Here is a 21,821-nt window from a genome sequence, read left to right on the forward strand (position 1 = left end):
TAAACACACCAACATTTGCATATAGGAGTCCCAGAAGGAAAAGAGAAAGAAAAAGGGCCTAAGAAAATATTTGAAGATATTGTAACCAAAAATTTCCCTAACATGAAAAGAAAACCCTCACTCAAGTCCAGGAAGCACAGAGAGACCCATACAGATGAACCAAAGGTGGAACACACTGAGACCCATATTAATCAAACTACAAAAATTAAAGACAAAGGTAAAAATATTAACAGCAACAGGGAAAAGCAACAAATAACATACAAGGGAATCCCCATAAGATTATCAGCTGATTTTTCTGCAGAAATTCTGTGGGACAGAAGGTAGTGACATAATATATGTAAAGAGTTGAAAGGGAAAAACCTACAACCAAGAATACTTTACCAGGCAAGGCTCTTGCTCAGATTCAGCAGAGAAATCAAAAGCTTTACAGACAAGAAAAAGCTAAAAGAATTCAGCACCACCAAAACAGCTTTACAACAAATGCTAAAGGAACTTCTCTAGGTGGGGAAGAGGCATGCAACTTAAAACAACCTTTACATATATAGACTGCTATATCAAAACCTCATGGGAACAACAAATCAAAAAACCACAATAAAAACACACACACACACACACACACACACACACACACACACGCACACACACGTAACCCAAACACAGCAAGAAAGGTAGTTATCAAATCACAAAGAAGAGAACAAAAGAGGAAGGGAAGAAAAAAATACCTGCAAAAACAAATCCAAGACAATTAAGAAACTGTCAGTAGGAACATACATATTGATAATTACCTTAAATGTAAATGGATTAAATGCTTTAACCAAAATACATAGACTGGATGAATGGATTCAAAAACAAGACTCATATAAATGTTGTCTACAAGAGACCTACTTCAGATCTAGGGACACATACAGACTGAAAGTGAGAGGATGAAAAAAGGTGTTCCATGCAAATGCAAACCAAAGGAAAACTGGAGTAGCAATACTCATATCAAACAAAATAGACCTTTTTTAAAAAAATATTTCAAGATTATTTATTTATTTTAAAACAGGTCACAACACTAAGCTTCTGGTCCATTCTGCTAATGCAAAAGATACAAATGCTTGCTCAGCAGTTGAAGGACATGATTTAGTAGCATGTTTGAAAAGTGAATAAATATCTATATAAAACAAATATTCATATAGTTTCCATAGGAACACAGTTGTGTGACCCCATCACCTAGTCTTCCACATTGTTGCATCTGTGCCAACACTACTCACATAGACATCTCAAAACTAGCAGTAGTTAAGTTAAATGGTCCCCCCCAAACCCTTAAATCAAGCTAAACTCACAGTTAACAGCTACAAGAATGGTATCCACACATTAATACAATCTGAGGCACAGGCTGCTGTGTGTCATTTCATTCCACTCTCCCAAGCACAGGACATAGGCAGAGTGTGAACATCCGTCTCCTCTACTCCAGGGGGGGAATTCATGGTTCTGGATTTTCTGCATCAGTTGCCATGTTGGCCCTGACATCACATAGTAGATGGTCGGTCTCTGGAATCCATTGAAAGTAGAAGCAGCAGTGACAGTGTAAACACCCATGTTTTCAAACAGCATCCAATCGCCCACATGCATCTCAAGCAGTTACAGTGCTCAACAATGCAATCCAGGCCATCACAGGTCGGTCCCCAGATGCTGAATGAATAATAGTTCTCATCTGGTTTGGGTCTCTTCTGCAGAAGAGGCTTCACATGTTCATGATCGTAGAGGATGCAGTTGAATGATCCATATACTCCATCATTCACATAATAAATAAATGTCTGTTCACTCGACTCATCTTCATCATCAGAGCCTGTCTGTTCCTTTAAGATGTTTTTGGCAATGATATTAACTGCTAGAGTGAAAACTGAGGCAACACAGTATCTTCCTGGCTCAGCTATGATTCTCACTCCAGAATCTGATGGAAAATACTTGCACAACACCGGGTTGATTACACTGGTGATCTCTTCAAATCTAAGATTTACATACTCAGATCCAGGAAAGCCACCACCAATATCAAGCAGAAACATGTTGAAACCAACCTCAGCTCCCATGTCAAAGACACAGTGGGCATCAGAGATGGTCTGCATGAAGGTCTCTGGGTCAGTACAACGATGTCCCACATGGAAGCTGACAGCAGTGACATCAATATCTACCTCTTTTGCCCATTCCAAAAGAAGCCTGCTGGTTTGGAGTGTGGCACCAAATTTGACACTGAGGTGACAGACTGCTTTGGAATCATCAGTGGCAATATGAAAAAAACAACTTGGCCTTTGGATGTGCCCTGGCAACTTTCACCAACTCGACTTCACTATCAAAAGGCATCATCTGGACTCCATTATTGGCAGCATATTTAATCTGAGACACTTGTTTACAAGGATTTGCATAGATAAACCTCTCTGGAGGCACCCTAAGACTCTGCACCAACTGGATTTCAGTCTTCCTGGTACAGTCAAATCCTTTCCCAATGGCAGGTATAGTCTTCACTATGGTTCTACTATCATTGCATTTGACTAAATAAAAGGGGGTGACCAAAGTAAGAGTTTTAAATGATCTCAGATGTTTCTTTAAAATGCCTCCCAGGTCTGCAACATAGAAGGCATCCTTATCGTCAGAAAAAGGAACTTAATTAATTTTTTGGTCCAGAATGTCTTTGGTAGTAAAACCTTCATCCAAGAAATGGCAGTCAAACTTCATTATTAAAGTTATTTGTGGTTTCTTTATATCTTTTTGAAAGAACAAAATGGGAAACTCAGAGATGGAATTTAAAGAAATTATGCCAGCTTTTCACAAAGGCAATTCTCCAGGAATTCCAAGTCCCACTGAAGATGTGTGTGCCCTCAGTGCAGCAGTGAAAACGTTCTGATAAATGCACAGTCTTCTGTCCACCTTAGAGCACACGGGAACCATGGGTGGGCCCCATGGAGGCGAGATGCCGCCACCACTGAGCACTCAGGACTACTGGCCGCTCTGCCTCTGTCCCCACCACCCCCGTCAACCACCCTCTCAGCTGCTCACCACCTTGCTCCCTCCAGCAGAGGACAGCCAGCCTGAGGTGGCACTGAGTGCTGGCAGAGGGGCAGCAGCAGTGGAGGCTGAGGGAACTAACAAAAAACAGACTTTAAAATAAAGACTGTTACAAGAGACAAGGAAGGACATTACATAATGATCAAAGGATCAATCCAAGAAGATATAAAAATTATAAATATATATGCACTCAACATAGGAGCACCCAATATATAAGCCAAATGTGAACAGCCATAAAAGGAGAAATAGACAGTAATACAATAATAATGGGGGACTTTAACATCCCACTTACACCAATGGACAGATCATCCAAACAGAAAATCAATAAGGAAACATAGGCTTTAAATAACACATTAGACAAGATGGACTTAACCAATATTTATACAGCATTCCATCCGAAAGCACTAGAATACACTTTCTTCTTGAATGTACATGGAATATTTTCCAGGATAGATCACGTCTTGGGCCACAAAACAAACCTCAATAAATTTAAGAAAGTTGAAGTCATATCAAACATCTTTTCTGACCACAACCTAAGGAGATTAGAAATAACTAACAGGAAAAAAAAAACCTGTAAAAAACATAAACACATGGAGAATAAACTAAACAACCAATGGATCACTGAAAAAAATCAAAGAGGAAATCAAAAAATACCTAGGGATAAATGACAATGAAAACGCGATGATCAAAACCTATGGAATGAAGCAAAAGCAGTTCTAAGAAGGAGGTTTATACCAATATAAGCGTACCTCAGGAAACAAGAAAAATATCAAATAAACAACCTAACTTTATACCTAAAGCAACTAGAGAAAGAAGAACAAACAAAACCCAAAGTTAGTGGAAAGAAAGAAATCATAAAGATCTGAGCAGAAATAAATGAAATAGAGATGAAGAAATCAATAGCAAAGATCAATGAAAGTAAAAGCTGGTTCTTTGAAAAGATAAACAAATTGATATACTTTTAACCAAACTCATCAAAAAATAAATAAATAAAAGGAGAGGGCTTAAATCAATAAAATTAGAAATGAAAAAGGAGAAGTTACAATGGACACCACGGAAATAAAAAAGATCATAAGAGACTACTACAAACAACTATATGCTAATAAAATGGACAATCTAGAAGAAATGGACAAATTCTTAGAAAGGTACAACCTTCCATGATGGAACCAGGAAGAAATAGAAAATATGAACAGACCAATCAAAAGTACTGAAATTAAAAGTGTGATTTAAAAAATTCAGACAAACAAAAATCCAGGACCAGATGACTTCCAGGTGAATTCTATCAAACATTTAGAGAAGAGTTAACACCTATCCTTCTGAAACTCTTCCAAAAACGTTGCAGAAGAAGGAACATTCCCAAGCTCATTCTATGAGGCCACCATCACCCTGATACCAAAACCAAATATACCATAAAAAATGAAAATTATAGGCTGATATAACTGATGAACACAGACACAAAATTCCTCAAGAAAACACTAGCAACCCGAATCCACCAACACATGAAAAGGATCATACATCATGATCTAGTGGGATTTATCACAGGGATGAAAGGATTCTTCAATATACACAAATTAATCAATGTGATATACCACATTAACAAACTTAAGAATAAAAACCATATGATCATCTCTCTCCAACCAAAAGACATGGACTGGATGAATGGATACAAAAACAAGACCTCTATATTTGCTGTCTACCCCTATATTTGCTGTCTTCAGACTTAGGGACACATACAGACTGAAAGTAAGGGTATGGTAAAAAGGATTCCATGCAAATGGAAATCAAAAGAAAGCTGGAGTAGCAATACTCATATCTGACAAAATAGACTTTAAAATAAAGGTTATAAGAGACAAAGAAAGACACTACATAATGATCAAGGGATCAATACAAGAAGAAGACATAAAAATTGTAAATATTTATGCACCCAAAATAGGAGCACCTCAATATATAAGGCAAATACTAACTGCTATAAAAGAGAAATTGACAGTAACACAATAATAGTGGGGGACTTTATCACCCCACTTTCACCAATGGACAGATCATCCAGACAGAATATCAATAGGAAATGATACATTAAACCAGAGGGACTTAACTGATATTTATAGAGCATTCCATCCAAAAGCAGCAGAATACACATTCTTTTCATGCGGTACACATGCTGGACCACAAACTGAGCCTCGGTGAATTTAAGAAAATTGAAATCAATATCAAGCATATTTTCCAACAACAACTGCTATATTTAAAATAGAAAACCAACAAGGACCTACAGTGTAGCACAGGGAACTCTGCTCAATATTTTGTAATAACCTAAATGGGAAAAGAATTTGAAAAAGATTAGATACATGTATATGTATAACTGAATCACATTGCTGTACACCTGAAACTAACACATTGTTATCTGACTATATTCCAATATAAAATAAAAGTTTTAAAAAATATGATCATCTCAATAAATGCAAAAAAACTTTTGACAAAATTCAGCACCAATTCATGATAAAAACTTTCCAGGTAATGGAAAGGGAACCTACCTAGACATAATAAGGGACATATACAACAACCCCACAGCAAACATCATTCTCAACGGTGAAAAGCTGAAAGCATTCCCCCTCTAAGATCAGGAACAAGCCAAGAAAGTCCACTCTCACCACATTTTTTCAACATATTTTGGGAGTGTTAGACATGGCAGTCAGAGAAGAAAAAAATAAATAAATCTAAATTGGAAAAGAAAAAGTAACACTTTCACTGTTTGCATATGACATGATACTATTCTTAGAAAATCCTAAAGACGCTACCAGAGTACTAGTAGTGCTCATGAATGAATTTGGTAAAGTTGCAGGAAACAAAATCAATACACAAAAATCTCTTGCATTCTTATACACTAACAACAAAAATCAGAAAGAGAAATTAAGGAACAATCCCATTCACCATCACATTAAAAGGAATAAAACAGCTAGGAATAAACCTACCTAAGGAGGCAAAAGACCTGTACTCAGAAAATGATAAGTTACTGGTCAAAGAAATGAAAGATGACACAGACAGATGGAGACATATGCCATGTTCTTGAATTGGAAGAATCAATATTACCAAAATGACTATTACTACCCAAAGCAATCTACAGATTCAAAGCAATCCGTATCAAATTACCAATGGCATTTTTTACAGAACTAGAACAAAAAATCTTAAAATTTGTATGGAGACACAAAAGACCCTGAATAGCCAAAGCAATCTTGAGAAAGAAAACTGGAGCTTGAGGAATCAAGCTCCCTGACTTCAGACTATACTGCAAAGCTACAGTAATATAAATAATATTGTACTGGCTCAAACCGGAAATATAGATCAATGAAACAGAACAGAAAGTCCAGAGATAAACCCACACACCTATGGTCAACTAATCTATGACAAAGGAGGCAAGGATATACAATGGAGAAAAGACAGTCTCTTGAATAAGTGATTCTGGGAAAACTGGACGACTACATGTAAAAGAATGAAATTAGAATATTCTCTAACACCATACAGAAAAATAAACTGAAAATGGATTAAAAACCTAAATGTAAGGCTGGATACTGTAAAACTCTTAGAGGAAAACATAGGCAGAACACTCTCTGACATTTATCAAAGGAAGATCTTTTTGGATCCACCTGCTAGAGTAATAAAATAAAAACAAAAATAAACAAATGGGACCTAATTAAACTTAAAACCTTTTGCACAGTAAAGGAAATCATAAACAAAACAAAAGGACAATCCACAGAATGGGAGAAAATATTTGCAAATGAAGTGATTGACAAGGGATTCATCTCCAAAATATACAAACAGCACATGCAGCTCAATTAAAAAAAAACCCAACCCAATCAGAAAATGGATGGAAGGTCTAAATAGACATTTCTCCAAAGAAGACATACAGATGGCCAAAAAGCACATGAAAATCTCCTACATCACTAATTATCAGAGAAATGCAAATCAAACTACAATGAGGTTTCACCTCATACCAGTAAGACTGGCCATCATCAAAAAATCTACAAGCAGTAAATGCTGGAGAGAATGTAGAGAGAAAGGAACCCTTTTACGCTGTTGGTTGGAATGTAAATTGATACAGCCACTATGGAGAACGGTTTGGAGGTTCCTTATAAAACTAAAAATAGAACTACTATATGATCCAGAAATCCCACCACTGGGCATTTTTCCTGAGAAACTATACTTCAAAAAGATAAATGCACCCCAATGTTCATTGCAGCACTAGCCAGTACCTGGAAGCAACCTAAATGTCCATCAAGAGAAGAATGAATAAAGGAGATGTGGTACATATATACAATGGAATATTACTCAGCCATATGAAAGAACAAAATAATGCCATTTACAGCAACATGGGTGGACCTAGAGATTGTCATATTGAGTGACGTAAGTCAGACAGAGAAGGATAAATATTATATGATATTGCTTATATGTGGAATCTAAAAAAATTGTACAAATGAACTTCTTTACAAAACAGAAATAGAGTCACAAATGTAGAAAACAATCTTATGGTTACCAGGGAGGAAAGATGGGGAGGGATAAATTGGGATTTTTGTGTTGACATATACACACTACTATATTTAAAATAGCTAACTAATGAAAACCTAATGTATAGCACAGGGAACTCTACTCAATAGTTTGTAATGACCTATATGGGAAAAGAATCTAAAACAGAGTGGATATATGTATATGTATAACTGATTCACTTTGCTGCACAGGAGAAACTAACACAATATTGTAAATCAACTATACTCCAATAAGAATTTTTTTAAAAAAAGCAAATGAGGGCTTCCCTGGTGGCGCAGTGGTTGCGCGTCCGCCTGCCGATGCAGGGGAACCGGGTTCACGCCCCGGTCTGGGAGGATCCCCCATGACGCGGAGTGGCTGGGCCCGTGAGCCATGGCCGCTGAGCCTGCGCGTCCGGAGCCTGTGCTCCGCAACGGGAGAGGCCACAACAGAGGGAGGCCCGCATAACCCAAAAAAAAAAAAGCAAATGACATTCTAGCTTTGCAATTTAGCGTAAGTGTTCAGATAGAAATAACCGATTGAATGTCAAACTGTTTACATTTAAAAGGCCCACAGAAAAGTATACTATCATGGAAATTACAAAATTATAAGAATAAAATTATAATCTTTAAAGATTTGAGGAAGAATGTACATAACCATCTGAAAATGAACATCAGATTATCTACAGTTTTCTATAACAAAATATAGAAAAACCTCAACATTCTAACAGAAAATGATTGGAACTTTTAATTTAACACTGAAATAGGAATCAATTGTGAAGGCAAATAAATAATATGAAGAAAACCAAGAAAATTAAGAACATATGATACATATTTAAATAAAATACTCATGTACAACTTAAGTGAAATGAAGTAAATTCCCAAGATTTAGTTCTAACGCAATCCTAGAAAGCAATTGGAGCAGAGTGGAGCAGGAGGGTACAGGCCTCCAGAAATTATAGTATAGTATGTTAGAAAGATAATATTGATAAAATAAAGGCATTTGTTCATTGTGTAAACAAAAACAAAAATGAATATTAATAATATCAAGCAAAGGATATTTTAATGAAACAAAATGGGACATGATTTTGATAATAGATGAAATAAAGAATAATTTATTTAAAATTAACATTTTAGATAATTTCCCTTGAACCACGCATAAATGAAGGTAATGTAGCCATGTCAAAGATAATGTAAGTCTATTCCTCAATCTGAGTTATGTATTCAACAATGTTAGCATAGCCATAATGTTGTAAATATAATGTATTCAAAGATTTTCCATTTTGATGGTCAATTTGTCTGCAAAGCATGGGGAATCTAATTATGCCTATAGAAAGAAATATTAAATTACTATACTTTGATAATTGAAGAAGTTATTTTATACTTGAATGTAACGGTTCTAATTAATTTACATCCATTCTCTAACATATTCCTTATAAGTTCTCCAACATGGGTAGTTGCCTTGACATTACAGATTAGAAAACCAAGAGACAGAAAAGTTATGTAATTTCCTCAAAATAAACGTATTCTAAAATATGTATGTATATATTTTGAGGGAGAATTTCACTTAGTATTTGAATCCAGGCAATCTAGAAACATACTAATTTAAACTAACAATTGAATTAGATGAATATAGAAAGTGAGTGATAGTAAGATAAGCATAAATGAAGTAAAATTTAATTCTAAGAGACAGAAAGACAATCAAAAACATGTGTATGAAGAAACAGATATAAATGCATATAACATGTATTTACAGAACAATCACTTAAAGAAGTGAATACTACAAAGAGTTTTCCTTCAGAAAGTGCGCTGGGAGTTGGAGAATGGTTTCAGAAACTTGTTTTTTATTTTGATATTATTCAATTTTCTTTCTTTACATTTGTATGTATTGTTTTGGTAATGTGTAAAAAGTATGTACATTCTTATTATGCCCAAGCATTAGAAACATTTGCAAAGTTTCCTTGAAAATTTGTTTCTAATAACAGATCTCTTTGCACATACTTAATAGACAAATATGTGCATACACTGAGCATCTAATTACCATGCAAACAAACCTTGTTATTTCATAACCTTTAGAATGTATATTATTCTATGCATATCAGAGTATATTCTAAGAAATATTCTAGTCAGGAAATTTCTGAGTTGCTGAAATATTACAGAAAATGTAGATTTAGTACAATTACCATGCTCACTTGCCTGGTTTCAGAAAGAGTACCTTCTTCATTTTTACTTTTCATACTTATTATGGTACTTATGCATTGATTAGACTATCTGTAGAAATAGAGGCTGAGTTGTAAAGAAGCAAAACGGTAAATATTCTAAGCTTGGGAATAGAAAGAAAAAGAGAAAACAAGGAGGAGATAAAACTGTCTTTAGGTTGAAATGTTTTAAATGGCTCCACAAATTTACCAGCATGAAGTCTTTTAAGATATGGAAATTTATTAACACTGTGGCTTTTGCCACAAATTACTTTTAGCAGCTTATACATATACACAAAACAGTTAATGGTGTGCAGAATTTCTGCCATAAATAAAAGTCACTTTCGCACAAGATTTAGATTTGACACTATTATGGGAATTTGCTAAGTGACAGAAGTATGCCTATAATTTCATGCCTTTTCTTCATCAAAGCTGTGGCAATACTTCATTGTATTTACTCTAAATTCAAAACACCTTTAAAAGGATATTAAAAATGATTTCTTCTTTCCCATTTTTGCAAAGGTAAGATTTTGAAAAGAATGAAACTGTATTTGTTTTTGCAGGGACTGTCCAGTACTTTATGTCCCCAAAATAATATTGTCATAAAGGATCCTCTACCCTTCCATCTATTAGGAACAAACAATGCAATATATGAGTTTTCTAGATAGATATAACTAATTAGCTGGATTATATTTGTACAAATGAAGCATAAATATAAGGCAGATGTTTGATTTCAAAATATAGGTCTTTATTTTAATGAGCAGGTCTCCAGGTTTTTTAGTCTATAAGAATGCTCTCTGAAGAGTTTTGCCTCTTCTAATTTCTCCCATCTGTAATGAATGAAAATAAAATCTCTCCAACATTCTCTTATCCATTGGGTTTCCCTTAAGTTTTACTCTTTTCTTCTGCCTGTCAGTCACTATTCTCTCACATACATTTTTATAACTGCAAAATTATTATAACTGCAAAATTATTGTAACTGCAAAATTAAAGGAGAGGTCATTTAACAAAATATTTTAAGGATGTTATGAATTAAGAGTAAATACAATGAAGTATTGGTATAGCATTGATGAAGATTAGGAGTGAAAGTATTATTTTTTCTGTCACTTAAATTCTCACAATAATGTTAAAAGACTATCAAAATATGGTTCACATCCTCGTTGTCAAGACTTTATCATATCGACATTTCTAGCGTCAATAGGAGAAAGTGTGTCTCACCTAGCTTGGTGACCATATGTCTACCTAAAACTCAGAAGTGCTTTTGCTTAATAGAAAAGGGATATTGAACATGCCATATCAATGACTAGACTCGCCTCTGCCACCAAATATCTATAAATACTTTAGTTGTTATCTACAACACTAATTGAATTCTTGTCAAAATGCAGTTCAAATCTGATAATGATCACATCCATGCCCAGGTCTAAGATTTCTAAGTGTTATGTAGACCTCTTCATCAGTTTGGATATAAGTATCTGTGGTCTGGTGACCTATAATCTAATGAAAAAATATCTTAACATCTTGCAGCCAGTATGCAATAAATGCTGTATGAACAGAGTAGAAACATTTTCATTAAAGAAGACAAAAGAATGAAAACCTTCCAGAAGTCCCAGTTCACAGGAGTCATATAATATTTCTGGGTAGGAATTATTTTGAAAAGTGCCTGCCTTGACAGTGGAGCAAGTTACTTATGGAGAAACCAGTGTGTTCTGGGTTGACTCATGTTGTGTTGTGTTATAGACCCTGGTTCTGCTCACTGAGAAAAGTCTCCTTGCAGCGTCTGTTGTGTGCGCACGTGAGAAGTAAGACTGCACAGCTTTCACAGCAGCTTCTATCTGGTGCAGGTTTGGAGCCCAGGGTTTGCCTTAGAAATGAAACTGGCACTGTGCTTCTCGGGCCAGACTTGTGGTTTCTTTGGCAATGTAAGTCCCTATTTGGCTTTGCATCTATTTTCATTCAGTCAGTTTAAGGGCAAGTGAACACATGGAAAACTTTGTCTAGACAAAGCACTGAATCCTGCTTTGTCTAGTATCAATGCCTTTGTGCTGAGCCCCTTCCTCTCTCTTAATGTTGGCAAATGTGAGGACATCTAAAATTACAGGCTTTGGTGGGATGGTGACATCTAATATTTGATATATGGCTTTGGGCTGCCTTCTATTGTCTGGCAGGCTTATACTGAGACTGCTAGAAAATTCTTGCAGTCTTATCTCTAAGGCTGCTTCTTCACAGCCACCTGTTTACAATGAGCTTTAGTTAACCTGTCTCTTATGTAATTTGGTAAAAGTCAAAAACAGCAGCCAACACACAGTTACGTTTTGAGGTTTACAAAATAGTTCTACTAGCACTCAGCCTCTTAGTAACAGGGGCAGCTATTGAGAATAACACATAGTTTCATAAAATATTTTACCACAGGTAAAAAAATAACTAAGGTCCTTTGCCTTCTGCCATGCATATCTTGTCAAGGTCATATATTTTAACTCACTTTAAAAAAATAAATTTATTTTTGGCTGCATTGGGTCTTCATTGTTGTACACGGTCTTTCTCTAGTTGTGGCGAGCAGGGGCTACTCTCTGTTGCAGTGCACGGGCTTCTCATTGCAGTGGCTTCTCTTGTTGTGGAGTACAGTTTCTAGGCACGTGGTTTCAGTAGTTGTGGCACATGGGCTTAGTTGCTCCACAGCATGTGGGATCTTCCTGGACCAGGGCTCGAACCCGAGTCCCCTGCATTGGCAGGCAGATTCTTAACCACTGCACCACCAGGGAAGCTCCAACTGACTTTTGATATCACCTTCTGTATCAGTTCTGAATTCAGAAAAATAAATGTAATCAATTTTAATTATTGTAAGTTAGAATATATTTAGTTGTAAAATATAGTGTATTTACAATATTGTTTAAAGGTATAGAGGAGCAAGATCTAGGCATGCACTCCACAAATGAATTGTGCTAGACACAGTTATCCATCAGGTAAAGTACCACCTATCAGGCCAACACAAGAGCTACTGATTTAAGAACTCTTTAACCATTGCAGCTATATAAGGATGGAAAAGTAAAAATAAGAAGCTGACATGTCTACCATTAGGATTGAAATGAAAGATGGACAATGGACACTGTAACAGTGATACAGAGTAAAATGTTCTCCAAAATCTTGCCTAGCAAGCCAAAAACTTGCAAAAAGAAATAGGAAAATAACCTCTGCATTAATTGTGTATTCCATATTTTGTGTAAGGGCATCTAGTCAGTAAAAGCCCAATTTGCATGTAGAACTCTAGCTACAAAAGTGTTCAGGAAACGTAGCTTTCAAACTAAGTCTCTGTGGTACAGGAAGGCATCCTAAAAGCTATGTGGAAAAGAATATCACAATAATTGCTACGTTATACCTCTTTGGCATCTCAGAATCCATGCACATCTTTCTATTTAAACGTCAAAAGAGAAATAATAGTAATAAAAATTTATTTTGCCTAAAATGAATAATTATGTAATATAGATGCAATCTTTCATCAGTGGTAGAGATCCATCTCTAAGTAATAATCAATTTTCGTCTAGGTAGCCTACATTATTATTTTATAATATGAAGATAAAATTGTAATTTAACCACTATGAAAATAACCTAGATTATTATTAAATAGGAGGAAAAAGTAAGAGGGAAAAATAGTAATTAATATTTATAGATATATGCATAAAAGAGAAAGATAATTCATATAGCTACTACAGTCAGGTCCACATGTAAAGTTGTTTAGTGTTAGGTATACCATACCACCTAGTATATGCATTATATATATATATATATATATATATACACACAATATATTATTGGGTTGGCCAAAAGTTTCATTCAATTTTTTCCGTAAGATGGCTCTAGGAGCACTTAGTTGTCTTTAACTTCATTCGAAACAATATTTTTAGGTTGTATGTGCTGTGTATGGAGAAGGTGCTGTGACTGATCAAAAGTTTTAAAAGTGGTTTGCCAAGTTTTGTGCTGGAGATTTCCCGTTAGACAATGCTCCATGGTCGTGTAGACCAGTTGAAGTTGATAACGATCAAATCGAGACATTAACTGAGAACAATCAACATTATACCACTCAGGAGATAGACGACATACTCAAAATATCCAAATCAAGTGTTGAAAATCATTTGCACCAGCTTGGTTATGTTCATCGCTTCGATGTTTGGGTTCCACATAAGTTAAGTGAAAAAAACCTTCTTGACCATATTTCCACATGAGATTCTCTACTTAAACATAATGAAAACGTTCCATTTTTAAAACAAATTGTAATGGGCAATGAAAAGTGAGTACTGTACAATAATGTGGAATGGAAGAGATCATGGGGCAAGTGAAATGAACACCATCAACCACACCAAAGGCCAGTCTTCATCCAAAGAAGGTGATGTGTATATGGTGGGATTGAAAGGGAGTCCTCTCTTATGAGCTCCTTCCAGAAACCCAAATGATTAATTCCAATAAGTACTGCTCCCAATTAGACCAACTGAAAACAGCACTCGATGAAAAGCATCCAGAGTTAGTTAACAGAAAAAGCACAATCTTCCATCAGGATAACGCAAGATGACATGTTTCTTTGATGACCAGGTGAAAACTGTTACAGCTTGTCTGAGAAGTTCTGATTCATCTGTCGTATTCACCAGACATTGCACCTTCAGATTTCCATCTATTTTGATCTTTACAAAATTCTCTTACTGAAAAAAATTTCAATTCCCTGGAAGGCTGTAAAATGCATCTGGAACGGCTCTTTGCTCAAAAATATAAAAAGTTTTGTGAAGATGGAATTATGAAGTTGCCTGAAAAATGGCAGAAGGTAGTGGAACAAAAGCGTGAATACGTTGTTCAATAAAATTCTTGGTGAAAATGAAAAATGTGTCTTTTATTTTTACTTAAAAACTTAAGGTATTTTTGGCCAACCCAATAATTTATGTATAATGGCAATTTTCTATCAGATGTAAGTAAACGATTGAAAATCTTGAAGAAAGAAGCAACCTTTTCTAGTTCAGGGAAAGACACTCTATGTACTAGGTTATCTCTGATATAAAGTTGTGTCCCAGGGGTATAACCAAACACCTCTAAGCAGGCTAATTACATTAGATTCCTTTGATTGTAGACGGAACAGTGATTTGTCCTCACTATAGACATTAATTCTGATTATAGATTGGTCTTCTCAGCCCAAAACTCTTCTTCCAAAATTGCCACCTGTGAACTTACTCAATGCATTCTTTACAATAATTGTATCCTACACAATGTTGTTTCTAACTAGGGAATTTAATTTACAGTTGTAGAAATATAACAATGGTCAATAGAAATAAAACAACTGTCTGTTTCTACCACTGCTAACAAGACCATGGTTGGTACATAATATCTACCTGAATGTGATATGTGGGGTTGAAATAAAAAAATTCTAAAATCATGATCATGTTATTTTCTGGTGAGCAAAATGACCCCCTAAAGATATAATAAAATGGTTTTTATTTTAAACTATTAAGTTTGGGGATAGTTTGTTGTACAACAATAAATAATCATTAAAGGTATGATGACCCCAAGCTTAGCAGTAGTTGTGACATCTTACTTCATCTGGATAGAGTTGATTAAAGTTAAGAGTGCACTTTTTAATCCCTTTTTCTCTGTATCTTTCTTCTTTCCTTCTCTCCTTCTCCCCTCCTTCCTTCCTTCCTTCTTTTCTCCCTTATTTCATTTCTTCTCTTACTTTCTTCCTTCTTTATTCTTTCCTTACTCTCATCTTTCCTCCCTTGCCCCTTCCTTCCTACCTCCCTGTATTCTATCTGTCTAATATTTCTCAGTCCTGTACTCAGAAGGAGAGACATGAAGACTATCAGAGACATCAATCTTGTTTGCTCGCACTCATTATCAGTTTTATGTTATGTCCTGTTTGACTAGAGTATAGGTAACCTATACTTAACCCTCCTAAACCTTATTCAATATTTCCCACAGCCTTATTTTAATTAATTAATTAATTAATTTTTGGCTGCATTGGGTCTTCATTGCTGTGTGCAGGCTTTCTCTAGTTGTGGCAGGTGGGGGCTACTCTTTGTTGCAGTGAGTTGGCTTCTCATTGCAGTGGCTTTCTTGCGGAGCATGGGCTCTAGGAATGCAGGCTTCAGTAGTTGTGGCTCAGGAGTTCTAGAGGTCAGGTTCAGTGGTTGTGGCGCACGGGCTTAGTTGCTCCACGGCATGTGGGATCTTCCTGGGCCAGGGCTCAAAACCATGTCCCCTGCATTGGCATGGTGGATTCTTAACCACCGTGGCACCAGGGAAGTCCTTTCCCACCGTTTTAAAAGTGTCAGTCTTCACTCTGACATCATTGGGCTATTCTTGCGTCATGAATGAATAAAAGAAAGGAGCTAGGGTCAGCAGCAGAGGTGTACCCTTTCCCTAGTTTATCATATCTACAATGAATTGCCTTTCTGTGAATATATTTTACATTCTCTAACACATTCACATAAATAGTTTACTCCTCCTATAGCTTTTGCCAAAGCAGGAATTAGGAGCCCAGTCTTAGACTAACTGTGTCATGATCAAGTTGCAGGGTTGTGGGGTAGCCTAGAGTTTCATGTATTTGAGTATGCTGCTTTAGCCAATTTATTGGGTCACTTATAGTGCTAACTTTGAGAGGAGGTCAGAATAGTGGAAAAATTTCTATCTGGTGTAGGCTATAGTTAGAACAAGACTCTTCTTCTCTGCCATTATGGGTGGAAATAATGGGAACTGGTAATAAAGAGCTTTTGGATAGAAAAACATTGATATCTCATGGACTAATAAACTTGGGTCCAGCATCTTAGCATATAGTTATGGTCAATGAAAGCACTAGGAAAAGAGAGGTGAGGAAATTTTTCTTAATAAACATTATGGATTAGAAGATTTATTCTGTGGATGTCAATTAATGAATTTATGAACAAGCCATTATAGTTGTAGAGTGGAGGAAATGCTACTGTTGAACAGCAGAGCTGCATAAAACAGCATCTGATAATGTCACTGCTAATAGGTTCCTATTGCTGGAAGCATCTTCCACCACATCTCCCACCTCACATTAAGACACTCATTGACAACAATTTTATATGAAAACATATAAAATTATATACTCTCAGAAATCATAGATCTTACATATCATGAAATTTACTAATAGAAACAGATATGAGCAAAAATCAGGCATCAGGCATAGGAATAACATTTTCCCCTCTTGCAATGTCCTGAACTTTCACATTATTTCTTTTAAGCATTTGGTATGTATTTTGGTTTCAGAGATGCAGGCTAACATTGATTATATGGGGTAGATGTGAGCTCAAAGGAAGCTGTTTAAATTTGGGCCTTAGTTGTAATACTCTGTTAATCATGTAAGCTGGAGAGTGTACACGCATAACCTCTACTTTATAGTCAGATTTGTTTCAGAGAAGCAGTCTAGATGAACCAAGTAGACTCTGCTAAAGTCATATTATATAACTTCATTGGTTATTTTCCTTATAGTAAATTATTTTAGCACTTTTACAGAGAGGTTTACAAGGACAATACAGACGTAGGTGTCGTCAAGGAGAAAGTGAATAAGTTACCTACATGTTATGGATTTTTCCCTTTCCAGGTTCTGTACCTTGGGAGTAAGAAGAACAGAGAGAAACTAATTAATTATTTTGGAATTTTTCCATAATGGTGGGGGCGGCAGGATTAGACATATTCTGCCTGTACACATTATCCTGTCCATCATGTTTCTGTATTCATATATTCACTGGATGTGTTAAAACTTATTAAACCATACAAGTTTGTTTTTAAAGAAAAAACAAAAAACAACAAAAAACACTTTTCCAGTGAAAGAAACACAGAAAAGAGCCGAGGCCATGTGACTTACCTGTCTTATCATATGCTACATTAACCAGAAAACATAGTGTTATATTTTATTGAAATGTTAGAAGACTATAGCATATGAGATTAAAGGTTCTGTTTCTCAAGATACTGTATATTTTTTGAACTAATAAAAAAAAGTGTTCAGTTCTTCCCATTTTCAGATTTCATGGATTTTAAAATCCGTGTGTTGTAAGTGGGAATGAGTTCCCTCACAAATACACTTTATTAATCACTAGCAAATTTTTACCATTCTTCCCAAGTGAAAATGTTAGAAATTTCATTATGGATCACCACAATGGTCCCATCGTTGTTGGACATTAAGCCTGCCACCTGTCTCTTTGGGGACCCTAATGACTGAGCCAAGAGGTAAACTGTGCAGTTGTATCACTCTCTGAGATGACTAATCCTGATGAGGAGAGGAACAAAGATTTCTATAATATAGGAGGATATGGAGATATGAGAATGGAATATAGGGATTCCTGAGGTTATGCATCATATCACAACATCAAGTGATAAGAGTAACTCCTGGTATTTGGTTAATTTTCCAAATTTCATAATGTCAGTGCAATGCTTTTCTTCTTGCTGCATCACACCTGGAGGATGATAACAAGGGATTTTCCTTCTCATCAGCCACTAACAGTTAAAGTATAAGCATCAAAAGTAGCATCAGTCAGTAACATTGTTCATCCTCTGGTAATTAAGCCGAAGCCAGTGAGACAGAAGAGAGAGGGGAGAGAGAGATGAAAGAGAAGGTGGAGCTCCCTTTTCATACCTGTCTGTGGCAAGGGCAGCACCCAGCAATGGTACTGGGAGTTTCCTCACCAAATTGTCTCTGCTGTGTAGTCTGTGAAATATCTTTATTTTTTTCTAATTTCTAAATATCTATACTGGTGTTATTTATCATTATAATCATTAATTATATGATCCACTTATATCACAACAATAAAACCTCTATTTGTTTAAGAGAACCAGAATTAGTTTCTATTGTTTACAAAAGATAACGTGGATTGATATTGTCTTTTTGTGTTCAGTGTTGTTTTTGCAAATTTTGTTGCCAGATTCTTATTCCTTTTTAAGTAACTATTTTTTTCTTCCTGGAACATCTCACTTGTTGCTCTTTAATTTTTATATTTTTTTCTTCTGCTTTGAAACAATTTTTTTACAGGTTTACTTGTTTTAATAGCATCTTATTTACCTCATTTTTCTCCCTATGCAATCCCTGTTAGAAGGACAAGTGAAATTTTGGATCATCTGGTATGTTACATTTTCATTCACAATTTCCATGTTTTTGTTCATATCACTCGCATTTTAGAAGAAAAATCAATTTCTGTCTTCAAAATCAGATTTTCATTGTCATCTATGTTCATAGTGTTATTCAGTCCATTAACTGAATTTTTTTTCCAACTTAGAAAAAATGTATTAACATTTCAAAAATCTGGTTATTTCTACTAAAAAATAGCTTGTTTTTCTTACTTTTATGGATATTTGGTACATTATAATTATAACATTTAACATTTTAAATTTCTCACTTGAAAATATCCTTTTAGAGTTAAATTTTCTGTAATTTCATTACTCACATTCATTTGGTTTTCCCAAAATGTTTAATTTCCTGTTCTATTGTGGGTTTTTTTGGCAGTTGAAAATCAGTATTTGCTTGCCCTTAAATGTAGGACTTGATTATACTAGTATATTTAATAGTATATTTATATACTAGTTACATTATATAAATAAATAGTAGTATATACTAACATATTTAATATCCCGATTTATAAATCCCTTTTAGGTTCTGGATCTCCAAATCAAATGCTACTATATACTGAGACTTTCTCTCTTTGGTCACAATATTAGTTGAAACCTGATGATCTTAAATTAAAAATAGGGTAGAGAAAGTTATTTCTAATGTGGTATCTTTATAATCTGGTAATAAATGTTGTATTTGAAAAGCATGAGAGTGTTTGATTTAAATCAATTAACTTATTTTAAAGGGATTGGTACCATGTTTTACAATGGGTAACCTAGCTCTTAACTTCATAGATGTTCTATACCAAGCTTCTCAAATTTTGATGTATTCACAAACTATCTTGCAATTTTGTCAATTATACCTCAATAAAGCTGATAAAAAGAACAAGATGATACTGCTTTAAATAGAAAAAAAAAGTAACGAACATCACCATATATATTTCCAAAGTAATTTGAATTGGCATACAGGATTGCTTGTCAATGAAGCTGCTGCTATACCCGCTGGAATCCCATGATAAAATTGTGATATTTTGCTGACTAGAAGACATCAACTCAAGTCCTTAGAGACCTGCAGGATCCATATCTGACCTCAATGCTCCACCACTCCCTGCTCAGCTTCTAGTCTGTAATGTTGAAAGGATCACCTTCATTTGCTCCTGATCTAATAGACATCTAGACTCTCCTTTAGTATGTCAAGAGTTGCTGGAGGAGGGCGGAGAGAAGATGGCGGAAGAGTAAGACGCGGAGATCAACTTCCTCCCCACAAATACATCAGAAATACATCTACACGTGGAACTGCTCTATAGAACACCCACTGAATGCTGGCAGAAGACCTCAGACCTCCCAAAAGGCAAGAAACACCCCCACGTACCTGGGTAGGGCAAAAGAAAAAGGAATAAACAGAGACAAAAGAATAGGGATGGGACCTGCACCAGTGGGAGGGAGATGTGAAGGAGGAAAGTTTTCCACACACTAGAAGCCCCTTCGTGGGCGGAGACTGCGGGTGGCAGATGCGGGGAACTTCGGAGCGGCGGAGGAGAGCTCAGTAACAGGGTGCGGGGGGCAAAGCAGAGAGATTCCCGCAGAGGACCAGTGCCGACCAGCACTGACCAGCCCGAGAGGCTTGACTGCTCACCCGCCGGGAAGGGCGGGGGCTGGGGGCTGAGGCTCGGGCTGTGGTCGGAAGGCCAAGAGAACTTTTCTTCCCTCTTTGCTTCCTGGAGCGCAAGGAGAGGGGATTAAGCGCGCCACTTAAAGGAGCTCCAGAGACGGGCAGGGAGCTGCCGAAGAGACAAGAGACTTTTTCTTGCCTCTTTGTTTCCTGGTGCAAGAGGAGAGGGGATTAAGCGCGCGGTGTAAAGGAGCTCCAGAAACGGGCGCAAGCCGTGGCTGTCGTCTTGGACACCAGAGACGGGTGTGGGACGCTAGGGCTGCTGCTGCTAGGCTCGGGCTTTGGTCGGAAGCCGGGAGAGGACAAGGGTTGGCAGCGTGAACACAGCCTGAAGGGGTTAGTGCACCACGGCTAGCCGGGAGGGGGTCCGGGAGAAGTCTGGAGCTGCTGAAGAGGCAAGAGAACTTTTCTTCCCTCTTTGCTTCCTGGAGCGCAAGGAGAGGGGATTAAGCGCGCCACTTAAAGGAGCTCCAGAGACGGGCAGGGAGCTGCCGAAGAGACAAGAGACTTTTTCTTGCCTCTTTGTTTCCTGGTGCAAGAGGAGAGGGGATTAAGCGCGCGGTGTAAAGGAGCTCCAGAAACGGGCGCAAGCCGTGGCTGTCGTCTTGGACACCAGAGACGGGTGTGGGACGCTAGGGCTGCTGCTGCTGCCACCAAGAAGCCTGTGTGCCAGCACAGGTCACTCTCCACACCTCCCCTCCTGGGATCCTGTGCAGCCCGCCACTGCCGGGGTTCCGGGATCCAGGGACAGCTTCCCCGGGAGAACACACACGGCGCACATCGGGCTGGCGCAGCGTCATGCCGGCCTCTGCCGCCGCAGGCTCACCCCGCATCCGTGCTCCTCCCTCCCCTCCGGCCTGAGTGAGCCAGAGCCCCCGAATCAGCTGCTCCTTTAACCCCTTCCTGTCTGAGCTAAGAGCAGACGCCCTCGGAAGACCTACATGCAGAGGCGGGACCAAGTCCAAAGCTGAACACCAGGAGCTGTGCGAACAAAGAGGAGAGGAAGAGGTCTCTCCCAGCAGCCTCAGAAGCAGCGGACTAAAGCTCTACAATCAGCTTGAAGTGCCCTGGATCTGTGGAATACCTGAATAGACAGCGAATCATCCCAAGTTGAGGAGGTGGACTTTGGGAGCAAGATATATTATTATTTTCCCCTTTCTCTTTTTTGTGAATGTGTATGCTGCTGTGTGGGATTTTGTCTGTATAGCTTTGCTTTCACCATTTGTCCTAGGGTTCTGATCGAACCGTTTTTTTTTTAATAAAATTTTTCTTCTTAATAATTATTTTTTATTTTAATAA

The 21,821-nt window shown here is 37.0% G+C and overlaps 1 pseudogene; it reads right to left on the reverse strand.

The window, feature by feature from the left end:
• Window positions 1–1,334: 1,334 nt before the first annotated feature.
• On the reverse strand, window positions 1,335–9,796 carry LOC102995671 (ornithine decarboxylase-like; annotated as a pseudogene).
• Between the last annotated feature and the right edge of the window lie 12,025 nt (window positions 9,797–21,821).

The sequence above is a fragment of the Physeter macrocephalus genome, chromosome 13, assembly GCF_002837175.3.
Source record: "Physeter macrocephalus isolate SW-GA chromosome 13, ASM283717v5, whole genome shotgun sequence".
NCBI lineage: Eukaryota > Metazoa > Chordata > Mammalia > Artiodactyla > Physeteridae > Physeter > Physeter macrocephalus.